Source organism: Muscardinus avellanarius (genome assembly GCF_963383645.1).
Source record: "Muscardinus avellanarius genome assembly, chromosome: 3".
Taxonomy (NCBI): Eukaryota; Metazoa; Chordata; class Mammalia; order Rodentia; family Gliridae; genus Muscardinus; species Muscardinus avellanarius.
In genome coordinates this window covers 39852592-39871474 of record NC_137788.1, presented here as the reverse complement: position 1 = coordinate 39871474, position 18883 = coordinate 39852592, and positions in this window count along the sequence as shown.

The following is an 18883-nucleotide window of genomic DNA, read 5'->3' as shown; positions in this document are numbered from 1 at the left end:
TAACAGATTGCTCACTAACTCCTCAATCACCGGACAGCTCAGACGTTAAAAGTGCATGCAGTGAGCCTGGCACGGTGGTACCACCTGTGATCCCAGTACTTACGAGATTGAAATAAGATGATTCCAGGTTTAAGGCCAGCTTCAATGACTTAAAGAGACCATGTTTCAAAATAAAAAATAAAATAGGGCTGGGGGTGAAGCTCAAGGTCAAAGATACTTGGATTCAATCCCCAGTACAAACAAACAAACAAACAAACAAACAAACAAAGTACATGCAATGGGCTCATGGTCATTTTGAAATGCATTGTGGAAGTGAGAGTGGATTTATCTCAGAACTCTGTGGCTCTCGACTTGCACCTTACTTGGGAATGTCTGTAGATACATCAGGAATGCTGACACAAACGTTGCTTCAAGAGATTCAAAGAGAGATGCCTAGAGGGTAGAGAAAGGAAGACAGAGCTGGGGTCTATGTAATGAGAAAAAAGAGCCCCTCCACACAACAGGGCTAGCTGGAGGTACTAAAAGAAGCAAGGTATTGGAGGCGGAGCACCAGGCTGGGCTTTGTTTCACTGTTGGCTTAAGATCTATAACAATTGTTGGAACAAGGAAGCCATCTTGTAGTAAGCCATCCTCTCCACCCTGGGCAGAGCATCTGAGTAAAGGATGTCCACCACCCTCAGCTCCCACAAACACTGCTGTTTCTTTGAGGTCACCGTTTCCCCTGTGCAGGGAGCTATGGAAGGGGTGGGTATAGCAACTTTGAGAATCTGGATCAGAACACAGGCCTGGTGACTGGACCAGCTGGTTATCAAAGCAGCAAGAGAACTGGCTGGCAAGGCCTCTGAGGACTTGAAGCTCATGTGAGCCTGAAGGTGACATGTGGGCGAGACTGGGATGTACACAGGCTTTCAGGTTTGACTGAAGGATTCAAGAAGGAACTGAAAACAGAAGCTTGGGAGGAAACTTCTCCCTCCCCAGCCATCACCCAGATTGGGAAATCTAGTAAAGTCTTAAACTCAGGTGTGATGGTGTACCGCTTGTAATCCCAGTACTTGAGAGGCTGAGACAGGAGGATTGCAGGTTAAAGGACAGCCTCTGCTACTTAGTGAGACTCTGTTTCAAGATAAAGAATAAAAAATAGGACTGGAGGTGTATTCTTTTCGAGTCACCCCCCCCCATGTCATTTTGGCATGGGACCGTATTTCTATCTCCTGTATTTCTATCTTTTTCCTCTTTTTCTGTTTTTTCTATCTTTTTCTCTTTTTCTGTTTGTTTCTTTGGGGAGTTTTCGGGGAATTATTCCCAGGGGTCTAACACATATCTCTGGGGACAGTTTCCCCAATCCGTAACATATTTGGCGCCCAACTACGTGGGGCATGTGGCTCAGTCATTTCGAGTCACCCCCCCCCCCATGCCATTTTGGCATGGGGCTGTATTTCTATTTTCTGTATTTCTCTATTTTCTGTATTTCTATCTTTCTAATAAACTTCTTTAAATCTTCAAAAAAAAAAAAAATAGGGCTGGAGGTGCAGCTTGGAGGTAAAATGCCCCTGGGTTCAACCCCCAGTACCACAAAAATAAATAAAAATAAGATAGGGCTTGGTTGGGTGTAGCTCAGAGGTAGAATGCTTCTGAGTTCAATCCCAGCACCAATAAACAAAACAAAACAAAAAAAAGATTCCTTAAAGTTCTCCACCACTTTCTTTCCACCATACAGGTGAGGAGACGCCCAGCAGGGAAAAGGGAACAAAGGCTCCTCTGGGAAGTCCGAGAAGCTCTGTGATATTTATTGCTCACCAGAACTTCACAATAAGCTGAGTCAGGCAGGGAAGCAATGTTTACTTACATCTCATAAAGGAAACAGCGTCAGAACCTGAACTAAGCCCAAGTAAATACCGTGGTCTCATGGCACCTGACATGGGGCAGAGAGGCTAGTTGAGGTATTAGTCCGTTTACAGTTGTTTTTCTCCAAGAAACGAGCGTTTAAACGTTTGTTGTGGATTAACTGCTGTATGTAATGATTTACTCACATTCTTAAGTGAAATTCTAAGTATCCACATCTTTAAAGAAATTTTTACAGAATTAGTTCCTGTTTTGGAAAAAACTAGCAGCACTTCTTCATATGTAAAAGCCATTTCAAAACTCCTTCCTTGCCAGGATAGTGGCTTAAGCCTGTAACCCCAGTACTAGGGATGCTGAGATGGATAGCAGATTCCAGGCCAGTCTCTGCAAATTAACGAGACCCCGTTTCAAAAATAAAGAAGCTCTGGAGGTGTGGTTCAGAGGTAGAATGCCCCTGGGTTCAATCCCTAGTACCAAAAATAAAAACTAAAATGAAATTTTCTTCCTGGCATGGAAAAGCAGTCAGTAAATACTGATTAATCTTGGGGCCACCCTCCCTCCTCTCTCCTCTCTCTTCCCCTGTTTCCTAAAGTTCCAACTCGAAAAAGAAGGCGTGGAAAGACGCTAGGCCCCACCCACTAGCCAACACCCTCGCCCCGCCCTCTTATCACGCATGCGCAGGCCACTCGGGCTGCCCTCCCTCCCGGGTGACCCTCAGGACGCAGGCGCGGCCCCGCCCCCTCACGCCCCTCTCTGCTCGAGCCCGCCCCCCCGGGTCTAGCACCGCCTCTTCCGCGTTCTCGGCAAAGTCCTGCCGGTGGGGGTGCGCGCGGCCGCTCCCGCAGTGGTCAGCTAAGGTAAAAAGCAAGGCAGTGAGTTGTCTCTCGGAACAACGTGGGGCGGGGGTCTGGAGTGAGTCCGTATGGCCGGGAGGGGGCAGTCAGGGCTTCAGAGCGGCTCGAGGTCACCACCAGATTCTGCTGCGGAGGGAGGGGGGAAGGGGATGCTTTTTTAGGACTGCCCTCAAGGCTCCATCTGTGTTCTGTCGAGGCTCCGTCTGTGCCCAGACCAGGGCGCAGCGTGGGCCAGTCGGGGCTTCGGTTGTGACAGGTCACGGCTCGTGGGTGTTCGTGGTCAGAGCTCAGCCCATGGGGATTTGAACCTCCATCTCACCAGGAATCAGGGCTATGGCAGGGCTTAAGGCTCAGACAGTCCAGGATCATAAATAGTTTTTCATATGAGGAATTTGTGAAATGTGCCTACTACGTTGTTTTAAAGTTAACTGTTTCATTTGACTATACAGTATTTAAAGCCATGTGCAGCCGATTGTCCAGAGAGGTGGTGTCAGGTGCAGTGTCTCACAGAGCTTCCAGGCTACCTGTAGGACTGTCAGTGGAAGATCAGGCCAACGTGGGCGACAGAATGAAGTATTATTGGAAGTGCTTGACTTTGGAGTGAGGCAGCACTGAGTTCGATTCTCACCTCTGCCACCTCCTAGATGTGTGCCCTCAGACATTTCCCTCGTTTCCCTTCTCAGGGCTTGCTTCTCTTCTATAAAATGGGGATAGGGTCATTGTGAAAGTTGAATATGATTATATGTAAGTCACCTAGTATGGTACCCGCTGTGTTATGGGTCCTAAATACGTGATTGCTGTGATTTCTATGAAGCAGGTCATTTTGGTCTGGGGTACTTTAGAGAAGCCTTTGGGGAAGAGTTGATATTACCTGGTTCTTGAAGCCCCAGTGGGATTTACAGGTGGGATGGGGAGGGAACTAATGCTTTATTGACCACTACCCACGTGCCCGCGGGACAGTTGGCATATAGTGTCTCATTGGATTCCCAGCCATCAGCCAGGTGCTTTCCAGCCACTATCCTCAGTTTCAGCCCCTCTAAAGAGAGATGGGAGTAATGTATGTGAGGAGGAAACCTAGAGTTGGGCTTTCTTTCTTTCTTTCTTTCTTTTTTCAGTACTGGGGATTGAACCCAGGGGCATTTTACGTTTGAGCTATACCCCCAGCCCCATTTTTAATTCTTTTTTATTTGAAACAGTTTCTCACTAAGTTGCAGAGGGCCTTACAAGTAGCTGAGGCTGGCCATGAACCTGCCATCCTCCTATCTCAGCCTCCCAAGTACTGGGATTACAAGTGTGTGCCACCACGCCCAGATTAGAGTTGGACTTTTATATGAAACTGAGCCAGTTGAAGAATAGGATGCCCCCTCTATCCCCTCCCCCCCACCACCGCAGCTCTTTCTGTGATCCAGAGAGCTGGCTAGGCTCTTGACTTTGGGACTCCTGTTACTCTAGTGCTTTGGCAGATTTTGACTGTTGGAGGGCTTGGCATCTCAAATTGCATGAAGCCAAACCTTGGGAGAGAAAAGCTTCTGTAAACAGGAGCTGTTAGATTGTAGTACATGCTTGGTTGGGAAACTTGTGGTCTCCTCTTATGTGGTCCTGTAGTAATGCAATAATGTGCTTTCTTTTGCATCTTTTAAAATAATCTTTATGTGATCTTGAGACACTATGCTGATTGTTGTTTATCTACCCTTGTGGACTTTACTGCCTGCTATATAGAGTTTAGACTCTCCAACTTCATAAACAAGACTCCCCATTATCTGTCCCCAAACCTCTTTTCTACCATTTTTTTTTCTTTTTCCCCAATCTGTGCTCTGTGCCACAGTCAAAATAAACTAGATTCTGTCCCTCAAACACTCCTGCAGGCTCCTGCTCCAGCCTTTGCTTGCATTCCACCTCCTCATCTTTCAAGGCCCATGTCTCACATGACCCCTTGGTGAAGCTTCTCCTGCTGCTGGGTTAGTTAACTCCCTTTCCTTCTCCTGCACAGAGGCTGGACCTGCTCTGATAGAGCTCTCAGCACAGTCTGCCTTGGTGTATGTCACCCATGTGTTTTCTAAGTACATTGGTGGCAAGGGACCATGTCTGTTTCATTCCTCCCCTGCCTGGCACATAGTAGGGCTCCACAATGTTTGTGGTAAATGAGTCAGTGACATTTTCTATTTCCTCACTTTGGTCCTTGTTTTATGAGCTGTCAGGTTCAGAAGGGGACTTTGTGTTTTCTCCTTGTGGCTAAGGAGGGCCCTCATTTAGATTGTTGATGCCTTAGTTACAGGCATCAAAGGCCTCAGAGTGCAGGGATTCTACATGAGCCAGGGTCCTTCTTTGCTGCTGTATTTTTCAGGTCCTAGCCTTGCCTTTTCTGTGGGTTTTGGTTGGAAGGGAGGTCAGCCTTGTTCAAGGGCCTGCCCAGTCTGTTCATGCATGGGAAAGCTCACAGGTGGCTGGCTACTCAGTTGGTCTGCCCTTGGCCTTGGTAAACAATAGTCCCTACCATCTGGGAAACCAGCAGCTATAAATTTACCTTTTCCTTGCCAACATCCTCAGCATATGGAACAGAATGTTCTTTATTGATCATAGAAAAATATATATCATCTAAGGTAGAAGGAGCTTGGAAATGATCTGGTTCTACCACTTTCATTCTAGAGATGGGGAAGGACACCGAGAAGGACAGGACTTGATCAGGATTACACCAGGAATCAGGGGTAGTGAGAGTTCTGGGAGTGAAACATCCTAATTCTGTTTTATTTATTTATTTTTGTCAAGTTTATTACATTGATTTATTAAAGCAATATTTACAATTTATTTATGTACTTTTTTTTTGAGATGAAGTCTGTTGTTCAGGCTGGCCTTAAATTCCTGACTTCAGGAAAGCAAAGAAAGCCTCCTATCTCAGCCTCTCAGGTAGTTGGGATTATAAGCATGTGCTACTATACCTAGTTCTGCATTGTTATTATAATCTCTAACAATTATTAAGTGCTTACTATGTGCTAGAAACTGTTTTAAATACTTTAAATTGTCTGAGGCAGGTAGAAATCATTCAGAATTGTTTTCTTTCTTTCTTTCTTTCTTTTTTTCTTTCTTTCTTTCTTTCTTTCTTTCTTTCTTTCTTTTTTGCAGAACTAGGGATTGAATTCAGGGACATTCTACCTCTGAGCTACGCCCCCAGCCCTATTTTTTATTCTTTTATTTTGAAACAGGGTTTCACTAAGTTGTGGAGGGCCTCAGCAAGTTGATGAGGCTGGCTGAAAACCTATGGTCTTTCTGTCTCAACCTCTCAAGTACTGGGATTATAAGTGTGCACCACCACGCACAGCTCAGATCTCTTTTCTGATCCCAAAACTCTGGTGTTTAGTATAGTGTGTGTGTGTGTGTGTGTGTGTGTGTGTGTGTGTGTGTGTGAGAGAGAGAGAGAGAGAGAGAGAGAGAGAGAGAGAGAGAGAGAGAGAGATAGGGATAGATAGATATAGATAGATAGATACTGGGCCTTCTACTTCTGAGCTACACCCCCAGCCCTGTTTTATTTCTTATTTGGAAACAAGCTCTCACTAAGTAGCTGAGGCTGGCCATGAATCTGCAATTTTCCTGTCTCAGCCTCCCAAGTACTGGGATTATAAGCATGCACCAGCACGCCCAGCTCTTAGTATGGTTTTATGGCAGTCACCTTCTACCCAATGGAGGGCAACAGTTCTCCAGAGAGCTTGTTTCCAGATTTCCCTTAGAAATTGAGGCAGGTAGAAATCAATCTCCCACAAATCATTCAGTGGGAAACATCCTCCCAGCCATGGTTCCCTTCATATTAAAACTATGTCCCAAAAGGAATCCAGAATATGTTGCAAGAATGGTCAGAGGGCTGGGGGAGGCACACATCTGTAATCCCAGCTACTTGGGAGACTGAGGTAGGAATATTCCAAGTTTGAGACCAGTCTGGGCAACTTAGACGCTGCCTCAAAATAAACAAGTGGATCTTAGTTTAGGCCTATGAATATACTTTTATATATCATATTGAAGCTTATAGTAAGCACTCAATGATTATACTTTAAAAACTGCCTGTTTATTAAGTCAGGCAGTAAATGCACAGTTTTTTAAAAAACTCAAGGCTGATCTTTCTCTAAAGACTCCCAGTCTAAGGTGGAAAGATTCATTTCAACAAGAACATATTGAGCTCTTGCTATATACAAGCGCTTGGTATTGAGAAATATACACAGAGGACAGCAACACATTTCCTGCCTTCCTGTAAGTAATTGTCTTCTCCGAGCCTTCTCCCTCCAGTGTCGTTGGGAAGATAGATAAGTACATAAATAACTGAAATCAGACTGACTATGGTAAATGTAGTAAGGAATGTAAACAAAGTGGGAGTTTGAGAGAAGGAGAAATCAATCCCAGCGTGACCAGAGGATTCTTGAAGGCAGGGAATTTATGCCTGGCCCTGGAAGGAGTTCATTCCTGGGAAAAGGAGCAGCTTGAGCGATGGTCTAGAGGCTGTGTGTGAGTGTATGTGTGCACGCACATACGTGTGTGCTGAGGAAGGGAGGTGAGCTAGTGGGGGCAAAGTATGAAGAAATGGTGGGTTGTGAGCAAAATGTAAAAAGGAGAGTGAGGAGAATGCTAGCACTTATCAAGTATCTGCTTTGCTTTGTGGCCTGCCGGATGCCACAAACTTTATACGCTGTAATTTATTTAATCCTTACAATCCCTGTAATAGCCTCAATTTAAAGATGAAGAAACCAGACCTCAGAAAGATTAAAGAGATTTCCCCAAAGTCAGGCAGCTAGTAAGTGACTGAGCTTGGTTCAGACCCAGGAGGATTGGGTTTCAAAGGCCCCACGATCTTTCTGTTATTCTGCAGGGCTCTGGATACCATGACCAGGCCTTACTCTGGCTGCAGGATGGAGGCTGACTGGTGCAATGAGGGTCCCAGAAGGGGGACATCAGTGAGGAGGCTTAAATTGTGAGCCAGCCGGTCATGGTGGCACACGCCTATAATCCCAGTACTTGGGAGGCCAAAACAGGAGGATTGCAGGTTCAAGACCAACCTCAGCAATTTAGTGAGCCTCTTAGCAACCTAGCAAGACCCTGTTTCAAAAACAAAAACTAAAAAGAGCTGGAGGTGTAGCCTGGATATATAATGCCTCTGAGTTCAATCTCTAGTACCAAGGGATGGGGGGAGCACTCATCAGCTGTCTGCCTGGGTGGGTTAATATGTGAGCACTGGGGCCGCTCCACAGTACTATAAATCAGTGCACTGTCACCTCAGTGTCTTAGAATGCGTTTACAGAGGCTGCGGGCACCCTTGCATTTCAGGCCAAGGCTCTGATGTGCAACTGGGAGTTCATTACAGAGCGTCTTCCAGGGAGGCAGCCCATGTGACACTGGGTTGCTTCACTTTCTCGGGGTCAGATTCCATGAAAATCTGTAATGGAGGAACGGGCGCTGCGCTGGAGACGAGAGGCTGGCATTTAAGTCCTGGTCTGCTCGTCCTCATCTGGACGGCCTCAGTCTCAGCTTCCTTCCCCAGAACTGGGAGTTTGGGGCCTATATCTGAGGACTCATCTCCTGCTAATGTTGTGTGTTGTTTTTCTCTTCCTCTTTTGAGGCAGTTTCGGGAGTGACTGAGTATGAAGCTGGATTCAGAGAGACCAGGGTTCCATTGCAGCCTTTTCTTCCTGCATGGAGACAGTAAGTAGGGACTGGACCCTAGAGTCAGACTGCCTGGGTTTGTGTCCTGCCTCTGCCTTGCCCAGTCTGTTTCTTTGTCGGTAAAATGAGGATACGAATACTCCCTACCCTGTGGTGTGTCATAAATATTGAGGTAGCACGTTAAACAGCACAGTGTCTGGCACATAGTAGATACACAATGAATGTTAGCTTTAATAGTAATAATGCAAATTATATCAGTGCCCAGTTCGGCAGTCTTTTTATAGAAAGTATATTCCTTGAGGCTGTTTTCTTCACGGTCTTACTCTGATATTGTTGCCCTCTCTCCTTCCACACTCCTTTCGGGAAACCTGGAAATACTGGAGTATTCTATCACAGGGCTGCAAATCACAACTCAACAAAAATTGCCTGCCGGAGAAGGGGCAGTGAAAAGTCAGTGGCTTGTTAGAAAATCTCGCCTGCCTCAGGTTTTCTCTCGCTGCTCTCTGCAGTAAAGGGGACCAGGACAGGGCTTTGTTTCCTTTAGCATGACCTTCAGCAGAAGTGCTAAGCAAGACCCCTCCAGTTCACTTGCCAGAAATAACAATACAGTGTGGCATTTCTGGAAAAAAATGGTGCCTGGTTTGGTACTTCTTTTCTCCAGCTTAAACCCTCTGGTCTTAACGTAAGTCAGTTCTTATTGTTCCCTTTCCCATGAATATGGAAAAGTTTCTTCTGATTATAAAGGGAAGATGAGATCGAGATTTTCTCATGAGAACCTTTTCTATACTTAAAGGCAGAATCCAGTTAGGCTTCATCTTCTCTTCTCCAGGCTCAACAGCCTGGGCTGCTTTCACCTCACCGGTAAAACCTATTTTCCATCGCTGGGATCACATTGGTTATGCTTCTTTTCTTTCTCTCTGGTTTTTCTACTTCCTGGCAGTGACCCAGACTGCTCAGTCTGCTAATAAGAGTCTGACTAAAATAGTTTAAGGGGAGCATAACCTCAGAAGTTCCATTTGCTTATTAACATTATTAAATGTCTGGCCCAGGCCAGGCCCTGTGCCAGGTGTAGGGAACCCTGAGCTGACTGCTGTCATCTCCCTCCATCCCTAGCTCAGTCTGGGGGAGGGGGGGTATGCAATAAAACGTTACAGGTACTACTATTGGATTATGCACAGGCATGAGAAGCTGGAAGTTGCTTAACGCAATTCAAAGCAGCCCCTTTATCTGGATTGCATGTGGAGGCTTCTGGAGGGGAGTGGACAGCATCGTGCAGGAGGGCTGGATACCTCTGGGGAGACCCTGAGTGGCCATACAGTAGCTTGCTTATTCCAGACACAGTGGCACCCACTAGAGGTGTTGGAGCAAGAAAGTGACACGCTCAGGCCTGACACTTTGGACTGAGAATGGAAATACCATAAGCCTTGTACTTTGTGTGTCTGTGTGTGTGTATGTCCCACTCATGTCTTCAAAGTAATTTAATGGGTCCCTTATTCATATACTGGGGGAGTTTTGACTCTAACACTTCTATAACAAGTCTAGTTCTTATGTTCTGAAGAAATTTCATTCCCAGCACAGCAGGCAATTTATGAAGAATTGAGAGAGGCTTGGGTGCCCAGCCAGGCCCAGCCTATTAAGCTGCGGGCTGTGTAGGTCTGGTCTGGCCGTGATCACCCTCTTCTGCCCCAGCCCTACAACAGGAGGCAGTGCAAGAATGAGGAAAGGGTTCCAGGGCTCACCAAGGTATTTGACGGTATTTTTTTTTTAAATAAGAGTTTTAGCCAGGAGTGGTGGCGCACGCTTGTAATCCCTGCGCTTGGGAGGCGGAGACAGGAGGATCGCGCAGGTTTGAAGCCAGCCTTGCTGGCATTAAGAGACCCTGTTTCCAAATTTTAAAAATATTTAAAAAAAATAGGTCTGGGAGTGTAGCCCAGAAGTAAAAGGGTTTCCAGGAACCCAAGTACCTCCAATAAATAAATAAATAAATAAATAAATAAATAAATAGGAGTTTTTTAAGCATTGTGTAAGTCAGAGGTTCTTACAGAGGAGGCAAAGTGGCCCAAAGGAATTAGGAATGGTGGCAGAGAGAACGGAGCTCAGAGCCAGAGAGGAGATACACAGGCCTCACAGCCGAGGACGCAGCAGCAGCAGCAGCGCCTTACTGCCGGCGGCAGCGGCGAACTCACCGGACGGCACCAGACCAATGCACTCAGCAGCCCACCAGGCTCCAGAGAGGAGCAGCGGACAGCGAGCCGAGGTGAGCCGCTGCTGATCAGCCGGGAGGAATTCGGCAGATTTCTTGGCACAGGGAGCATCTAAAGCTCCCAGAGGCTGGGCTCAGCGCACCCTGCAGGGACTCAGAGCGGAGCTCAAAAACAGAAAAGAAATACGCTAGCCTCACGGCCGAGGGCATAACAGTAGCGCCATATTGCCACCAGCGGCAGCAGCAGCGAATTCACTAAGTCCACTACAGCTCCATCTGCGCACTCAACAACAGTGAGTCAAATTGTGGCCCCTAGAAGAGAAATCACAGTACTGCACTCCCAGGGACTTGACCCAGTGGGGGAGTGGCAGTGGCAGAGATATCACACCATAGGAGAATGCCCAACCTGACACCCCCCATGGTATAAAGCAGCCTCGATTGACTCCCTGGGTCTGAGACTCTGCGATACAACCCAGTAAAGGAGTATTGGGGACTGAGATACCACAAACTCAAGATCCAGAGCACCTTAAGTGAAGTTGTAGTGACCCAAGGGAAGAACCCAGAGAAGGCACAAACTTCCGAAATCATGGGAAAGAGGAATAACAATGGAGCAATGAATGCCCACAACTCCACAACATCAGAACCTGATAAAACAGAAATACAGAGATTTCTAGAAGATCAAATCAGAAAAATAACTGTAGAAATAATAGAGGTGTTTCGAAAAGAATTCAGAGAGAGCCAAAAAGAGGTAAAGAATGCAATTAACAAAGTAAAGGCCTCAATTCAAAGTACAAACAACCGATTAGACCACATGGAGAATAGAATCTCATTCTTAGAAGATGATCACTCCAAAAATGAACACATAGTTTCTAATCTAGAAAAAAATATCTGACAGCAGGAATCTGACATTTGAAGAAATATGGGCCCATTTTAAGAGAGCTAACCTAAGAATAATTGGAATAGAGCAGGAAAAAGAAGGTGAAACCAAAGGGATCAACAATCTCTTCAAGGAAGTAATAGCAGAAAATTTTCCAAACAGAACAAGAGGTCGATACACAGGTCCAGGAAACTTATAGAACTACCTTTAGACAGGATCGGAGAAGAGGATCCCCACGCCACATAATTGTCAAAATGACCAATGTGGAAGCCAAGCAGAGAATCTTAAAGGCAACAAAAACAAAGGGCCAAGTGACATTCAGAGGCAAACCAATTAGAATCACTCCAGACTTCCCAAACCAAGTCATGAGAGCCAGAAGGGCTTGGAGTAACATATTCCAAACTCTGAAAGAAAACAACTTCCAGCCAAAAATTTACTACCCAGCAAAACTTTCTATCAAATTAGATGGAGAAATAAGAAGCTTCCACGACAAACAGAAACTGAAGGAATTTATGTCTTCAAAACCAGCGCTAGAGAAAATACTCAAAGAGATTAACTACAAAGAAGAAATAGGTAACACACACCAGAACCAGAGAAACAAGATTTTCCATCCAAAAGACTAAGATTGGTTATCTGTGGAGATTCATTATTTATGTTAGTCTTATACCTATCTCTAAATTATATTGTTTGCTTTTATTGTTGCTAATTTTTAGGATTTCTAGTTGGAATATTAATATACCTTCAGATATAGCATTTGGAAATATTTTATCCCATTCTATCAGTAACTTTTAACTCTGTTTACCTTGTCTTTGGATATACAATTTTTTTTTATTTTTTAGGGGGTTTGTTTACCCTTTTGTTGCCTGTGCCATTGAAATCATATCCAAGAAATCACTGCCAATTTCAATGTTGTGAGGTTTTATGAACCAGATTTTCTCCTAAAAGTTTATAGTCTTAAGATTTATATTTAGGTCTTTTATCTATTTTGAGTTAATATTTGTATATGGTGTTAGGTAAGGGTCCAATTTTATTCTTTTCCATGTAATTATTATGTTTCAACAATATTTAGTTAAAAGATTATTATTTCCACCACCAAATGTTCATGGAAACCTTGTCAAAAATAACTTGACAATATAGGGAAGAATTTATCTCTAGGCTTTTATTTAACTCCAATGGTTTATATATCTGCCTTTAGAACAGTACTACACTGTTTCAATTATTATAGCTTTATATGGTTTGAAATCAGAAAATATACATCTTCTAGCTTTGTTCTTCTTCGAGATTGTTTTGGGTATCTAGAGTCCATATTCCATATCAGGATAGATTTTTTCTGAAAAATAAATAAATGTATGATAGTTTCACCTAAAAAAAAAAAGAAAAAAATATTCTCTGGTAAGAAAGAAAGTAAAAGAAAAAATTGAAATGTTATCGTTAAGTCATCAAAAGCTTGGTATCAGACAAATGAAACTTATGTGAGATTATCATCGTTAATATTGGATAAATTGCTATAATACTAGATGTCAATCACTAAGCCAAGCATGGGAAGGAGGGATGGGGAGGGAACGGGGTGGGGATCGGGTAGGAGCTAACTGGGCGATGTGTGCATGTATGTCTACAAAAGTATTATCTTTATACCATTATGATGTGTGAATACAGTACACCAATAAAAAATTTTAAAAAAAGGAAAACCAAAAAAAAAAAAAAAAAAGGAATGGTGGCAGAGAATCAGGACTAACTGGGCCTTTAGGATCTTAGCCACGTATCTCAAAAGCATAAAATCGTGTTCCTCTGTGTTTGTGCTTTGCTATGACTTTGTTCCCTCCTGCTGCCCAGATATGATTTACAGAGTGGCTGGGGTACTTTCCAGAGCCACAGTTGATCTCAGGTAACCTTATCTATTGAGTGTCTCTTAGATGCCAGGCATTAGTGCCATGAGCACACTATAGTCCACAGTCATACCTGGCTTGGCACCTGTTTTTTTTATAGACCTTAAGCTAAGAGTTCTTTTTACTTTTTTTTTTTTTTTTTTTTTTTTTTTTTTTGGTGGTACTGGGGTTCCTGGAAACCCTTCTACCTCCAGGCTACACTCCCAGACCCATTTTATATATTTTTTTAAATTTGGAAACAGGGTCTCTTAAGCCAGCCAGGGAGGCTGACTTCGAACCAGCGTGATCCTCCTTTTTCCGCCTCCCAAGCGCAGGGATACAAGCCTGCGCCACCACACCCGGCCTTTTTACATTTTTAAATGAGGGGAAGGAGACCAGGAAAAGATTAACATTTTGTGGCACATGAAACTTAATTTCAGTATCCATAAATACAGTTGAATAGGCGGATGGGCACCGTCTTTCATTTACACACAGTCTATGGCTGCTTGCTCTCTGCAAAGGCAAAAGTGAGCAGTTGTGGTCAAAACCATGTGACACACCGTGTGAAATATTTACTCTCTGGCTCTTTATAGAAAAAGTTGCCAGCTCCCAATATGAGCAACAAGGAGGGACCAGATGGGGCTTAAACAGACTGGCAAGAATAAAGGCAAAGTGTTCCACATTCAGAGGTGCTCCAGGCTGACCTTGGAAGTCAGCAGCGGCAGGAGAGACGCAGACTGTTTCCTTGGGCCCTGGAAATAGTTGAGTAGGCCTCAGAGATTTGTTTGGGAGTAAAGAGCACAGTGGGCAGGATTATCCACTAATGGACAATAAAGAGATAGTTTGTGGATGAAGTAATTCATCCAGATTCACTGAAGCCATTTATTGTGCCACATCCAATGCTACATGCTGGAAATTCAGAAATGTCAAAGCTCTGTCCTGCCTTTGCAGAGCTATGGCCTGGTAGGAAGGGCACATACCTGTGTAGGAAGTCTGCTCTGTTATCATGGAATACTGCAGGCAAGTGAAATGCCAGCTGAATTAGAAAGTCAAAACTGCTGGAATTTTTAGGACTGCTTTCTAGAATTGCCATGGGCCTTGAAGGATGACTAGGAGTTAGTTTTCAAGGAGCTGTATACAAGGCTAAGGGAAAGCCTGAAAGTGTGAGCTTTTGGAGCTTACGCAGATGGAGGAGAAAGAGACATGGGGAATGACTGGGGAACTGGCAGGAAGATGTCATCTGATAGAGAAGTCAGGAGGAGGGAAACCGTGGGTAAATGATGGGGACAAGTCCACTTTGAGACATGTAGTTTGAGGTAATGTTGAAACACCTAGCCTCCAGTTGGAAAGCCTTTTGAGAAATTTTGGCACTAAGGCCCGGAATTCAAATTTAAGCTGCATGTTCAGAGCTCTTCCCCTGGGAAAATGGGAAGTGCATATTTATTTCCCAAAGAGCAGTTGACAAAGCAACTTCGACGTGTGATAGCTAGAGCTACAGGATTAAAAATAGCAGTGGACACACAGAAAATAAAGTCATCACATCGGAAACTAGTAATAATTATGCACTTGGCACAGAACCCTGCTCCCATTTGTGCCACCTGCTGCTCTCAGCATCTGCTTTAACTTTGCTGTGCTGTTGCCTGTCACCTGTGAGGCTTGACCCTGGCCCCTAGGAGATGGAGCTGGAGCTCATTCATCTCTAAAATGCGGGTAACAGAGACATGTCTGTGTTCACCTTCTACATGAGACTCCTCAGAGCAGACAGAGGGTCTCTCTCTATTTCCTGGCCCAGTTAAGTCTTTCAGGGTCTGGAATCCCACAATGGAAACAGAATCTGAAAATTTTTACTCAGAGCCTTGTTAAATCTTTTACTTGTTAAAAATGTACTCAGAGCCCTGTTAAACTAGTACTTGTGTGTCAGCAATTTCAGATACTCACCTGTATGACATTAAAGCTTGGGGATGTCTGTGGCGGATGTGTACCTGTCTACTTCCTGGCGTAACTCACGGGACTGGGACGCTTGAGTTGATCTCTGTCTTCTCTGGTCCTCGTAGAGAATCCAGAGCTTTGATATCTTCCTCCTGCTCAAAGGTTTTCCTGCGGATGAGATGCAGCAGAGGCAGGTAGAGAACTGAAGGACACCAGCTTCGTGCAGAAGCCAGTGAAGGGACCCCCGGCGGCGGCAGTGTCGCATCTCGTGGAATCTCAAGTCCGCAGAGGAGCACCACTCAGAAGTGACCTGTAGGTACGACTGGGTGTAAGTCTCATTTGTCCTTTTAGTTTACTTAGATGGGAAATCACCTGATATTTCCAGAGGAAGAAGTGGGCTGGAGATTGTTTAAGCATTTGGTAGTTTTCAGTATTTATTTGGGCAGCTGAACTCAGCACATTTCTTCTGAATAAAATGGCAGAGGGTCATAAGGAGAACTGTAAAATAAGTAAAATATATTTATATGCTCTTAATTATAGAAGTAAAACAAGTGCATCATAACAAAGTCAAATACAACAAGAATATAATGTACCTATTAATCTTATTCTACCCAAGGAACCATTGTTAATAATTTGAGATGTATCTTTTCTGTTCTTATTTTTCAACTTATATATGACACATAGGATGACATTTTGAAGTGTTCTGTGTTCCATTCTGACCTGGGTTTTTATCATACCCAACAGGCTAATGAGGCATACCCAATCATGCCTCATTTGTAGACTTGGGCAAGATGGTTTTGGTCTGGGCTATGAGTTGCAATCTCCCTTGTCTGCTATGTGTCTCCTGTCTTCATCTTAAGCTCCCCAGTGGCACAACTGTCTCCCCTGCTCTAGACAGCTCTTCTTCCCGGGTTCTCTCCTTTGGTGGCACTACTGTTCTTACAGTTACCTCATTTTTGTTAAAAAGCATAGATTCAGAGCTGGACGTGATGGCACCCCCCTGTAATCCCAGTGCCTGAGAGGCTGAGACAGGAGGATTACAGGTTAGTGAGACCCTGTTTCAAAGTAAAAAATAAAATAAAATGGGGCTGGGGGTGTAGTTCAGAGGTAGAATGCCCCTGGGTTCAATCCCCAGTACCACACACAAAAAAGCACATATTCATAAACACCTGTGCCTGGCTCTATGCTAGACAGGAAGGTTAGAGAGGGATTAGACAGTGTCCCCTCGTTCAAGGAGGACTGTAGGCTTTGATTCTCCACTGTCTCCAGTCGTTGTCGGGAGGAGGGCTGGGTCTGCCTCTGTGGGTCCTTCCTCACCCTGTACCGCGCCTCCCTGCGCCTCCCTTGCCTTCCCCTGAACGTATCCCCAGCCTGCAGTTTGCTCTGCACATCACGACCCGCTTGATGGCCCTAAGGCGCAGCTCCAGTAACCCCCAGCCCCTCCCCGCTCTGCAGAGTCGCAAGGTCAAGAGGATTTCATAACAGTACTGTTCTTTGTTGTTGCAAAGTGACTGAGGAAGCGCTGGTGCCTCAGCACGGGCCAAGGCAGTGGCCCCTGACTATTCCAGGAGCCATGGTGCTTCTCATGGCTACACACTCAAAGTTTTTTGTTTTTTGGTTTGTTGTTGTTGTTGTTGTTGTTGTTGTTTGGTGGTCCTGGGGATGGAACCCTTCTATGTCCGGGCTATACTTCCAGACCTATTTTATATTTTTATTTGGAAACAGGGTCTCTTAAGCCAGCGAGGGGCTTAGAACCTGCGCGATCCTCCTGTTTCCACCTCCCAAGCACGGGGATTACAAGCGTGCGCCACCACGCCCGGCCTTCACATTTTTTTTTAAATGCCGTTTCCACTTAAGAATGTCCTTGAAGCTTCAAAATATACTAATTTTACTGAGAAGCTTTTTAGTATTCTGTGTGGTGAAGTGGAAGTGCCCAGGGGGAACTTCTGCATACCAGAGCTCAGTGGTCCCCACGAGAAGCACTCGTAGGCAGGATTGGATGGCCAGCTGAATGAGCTGCTGTTTTCACTCTCACTTGAAAGGACAGCTGCTGGTTGTTGAGGGTAGAAAGAAGACCAGGGGTTGGAGGAGCTTGTAGGGTGTATTATTGAGCTCAGTGGCCTACTGCAGCCTGCCTTTCTCGGCTGTATGGCTGTACTCCTCACACAAGCCCCGTCCTTTACTCCTGATTTGCTGTTTTATAAGCAGACACTTCCCACCCCCCTTCCTTGTCCTTCCTCTTGTCACCCCTTCCAACAGGAAGTGTGGTTCTGAAGGCTGCTTGTAATCCCAAAATCAGACCAGAGGGAGAAAATCGGCCTGAGCCTAGACCTTTGGCCACTGGGAACCTCACTGTCCCAGCCCTGTGTGAGGCCTGTTGTGAATCACTCACCCGCCCCAAGCCGGCTTCACGGCCAGTTTCACTGCAGTCAAGCGAGACACTGCAGTGCACGTGAGGGTCTCACAAAGGACTCCTGGAGGAAGAGCACTTGAGCTCCAAGGACTCTCACTCACAGACTGTCTTTAGCTGATTTCACATGCGGCTCCTTGCATCTACGATGTGTTAAATTTTGTGTGTGTGTGTGTGTGTGTGTGTGTGTGTGTGTGTGTGTGGTACTGGGGATGGAACCCAGGGGCCTTCTATCTCCATGCTACACCTCCAGACCTGTTTTATATTTTATTTGGAAACAGGGTCTCACTAAGTTGCTGAGAGCCTCACTAAGCTGCTGAGGCTGGCTTTGAACCTGCAATCCTCCTGTCTTAGCCTCCCAAGTACTGGGATTACCAGCGTGCGCTACTATACCTGGCTCTACCATGTGTTAAATTTGACCAACTCCTGCTTACATAGTAATGATGCCATCAGAAACCACATCCACCAACTGCCAGGTCAGGCAGGAGAAGAATGTACCTTGTGCCTGATACCTGGACTGCCATGAAATAATGTTGCTGGACTTAGGTTTGTAGCTTATCTTCCATAATATGACAAAACACAAAATACTAGGCTATCTCAGAGCAAGAAGAAACTTCTTATAGATGAGACTTTAGATTAATGATGTAGTAGTAGTAATGCCCTTGTATTTATATAAATTAAGAAAGTGCTGCCCAATTTTTTTTTTTTTTGGTACTGGGATTAAATCCAGGGGCATTCTACCTCCAAGATAAATCCATAATCCATTTTTAATTTATCTTGAACCAGGATCTCACTAAATTGCTGAGGCTGATCTCGAATATGTGATCCCAAGTACTGGGATTATAGTTACATGCCACCACACCCAGCACTGCCCAACATTTTTGACAGCAGAGCACATGGGAGAAAATGGTAGTTTGGGGTACATGTGCATAAACTGTGAGCCCATAAACTGACTGGCGGCCCAAGGGAAGATCAGTATCTCATTCATAGAATATCAGTAGGAAAGCTCTGGGCCAAGGGTTCTAAACAACAGCATCCTCATTGGTGCCTGGCTAATATTTTGTGTGTGTCTGTGTTGCTAGGGATGGAACCCAGGGGCATTCTACTTTCGAGCTACACTCCCAGCCCTATTTAATTTTTTATTTTTGAAACAGTCTCACTAAGTTGCAGAGGCTGGCTGAGGGCCCATGATCCTCCTGTCTCAGCCTCCCATGTACTGGGATTACAAGCGTGCACCAGCATGCCTGGCCCCCCCTCTTACCT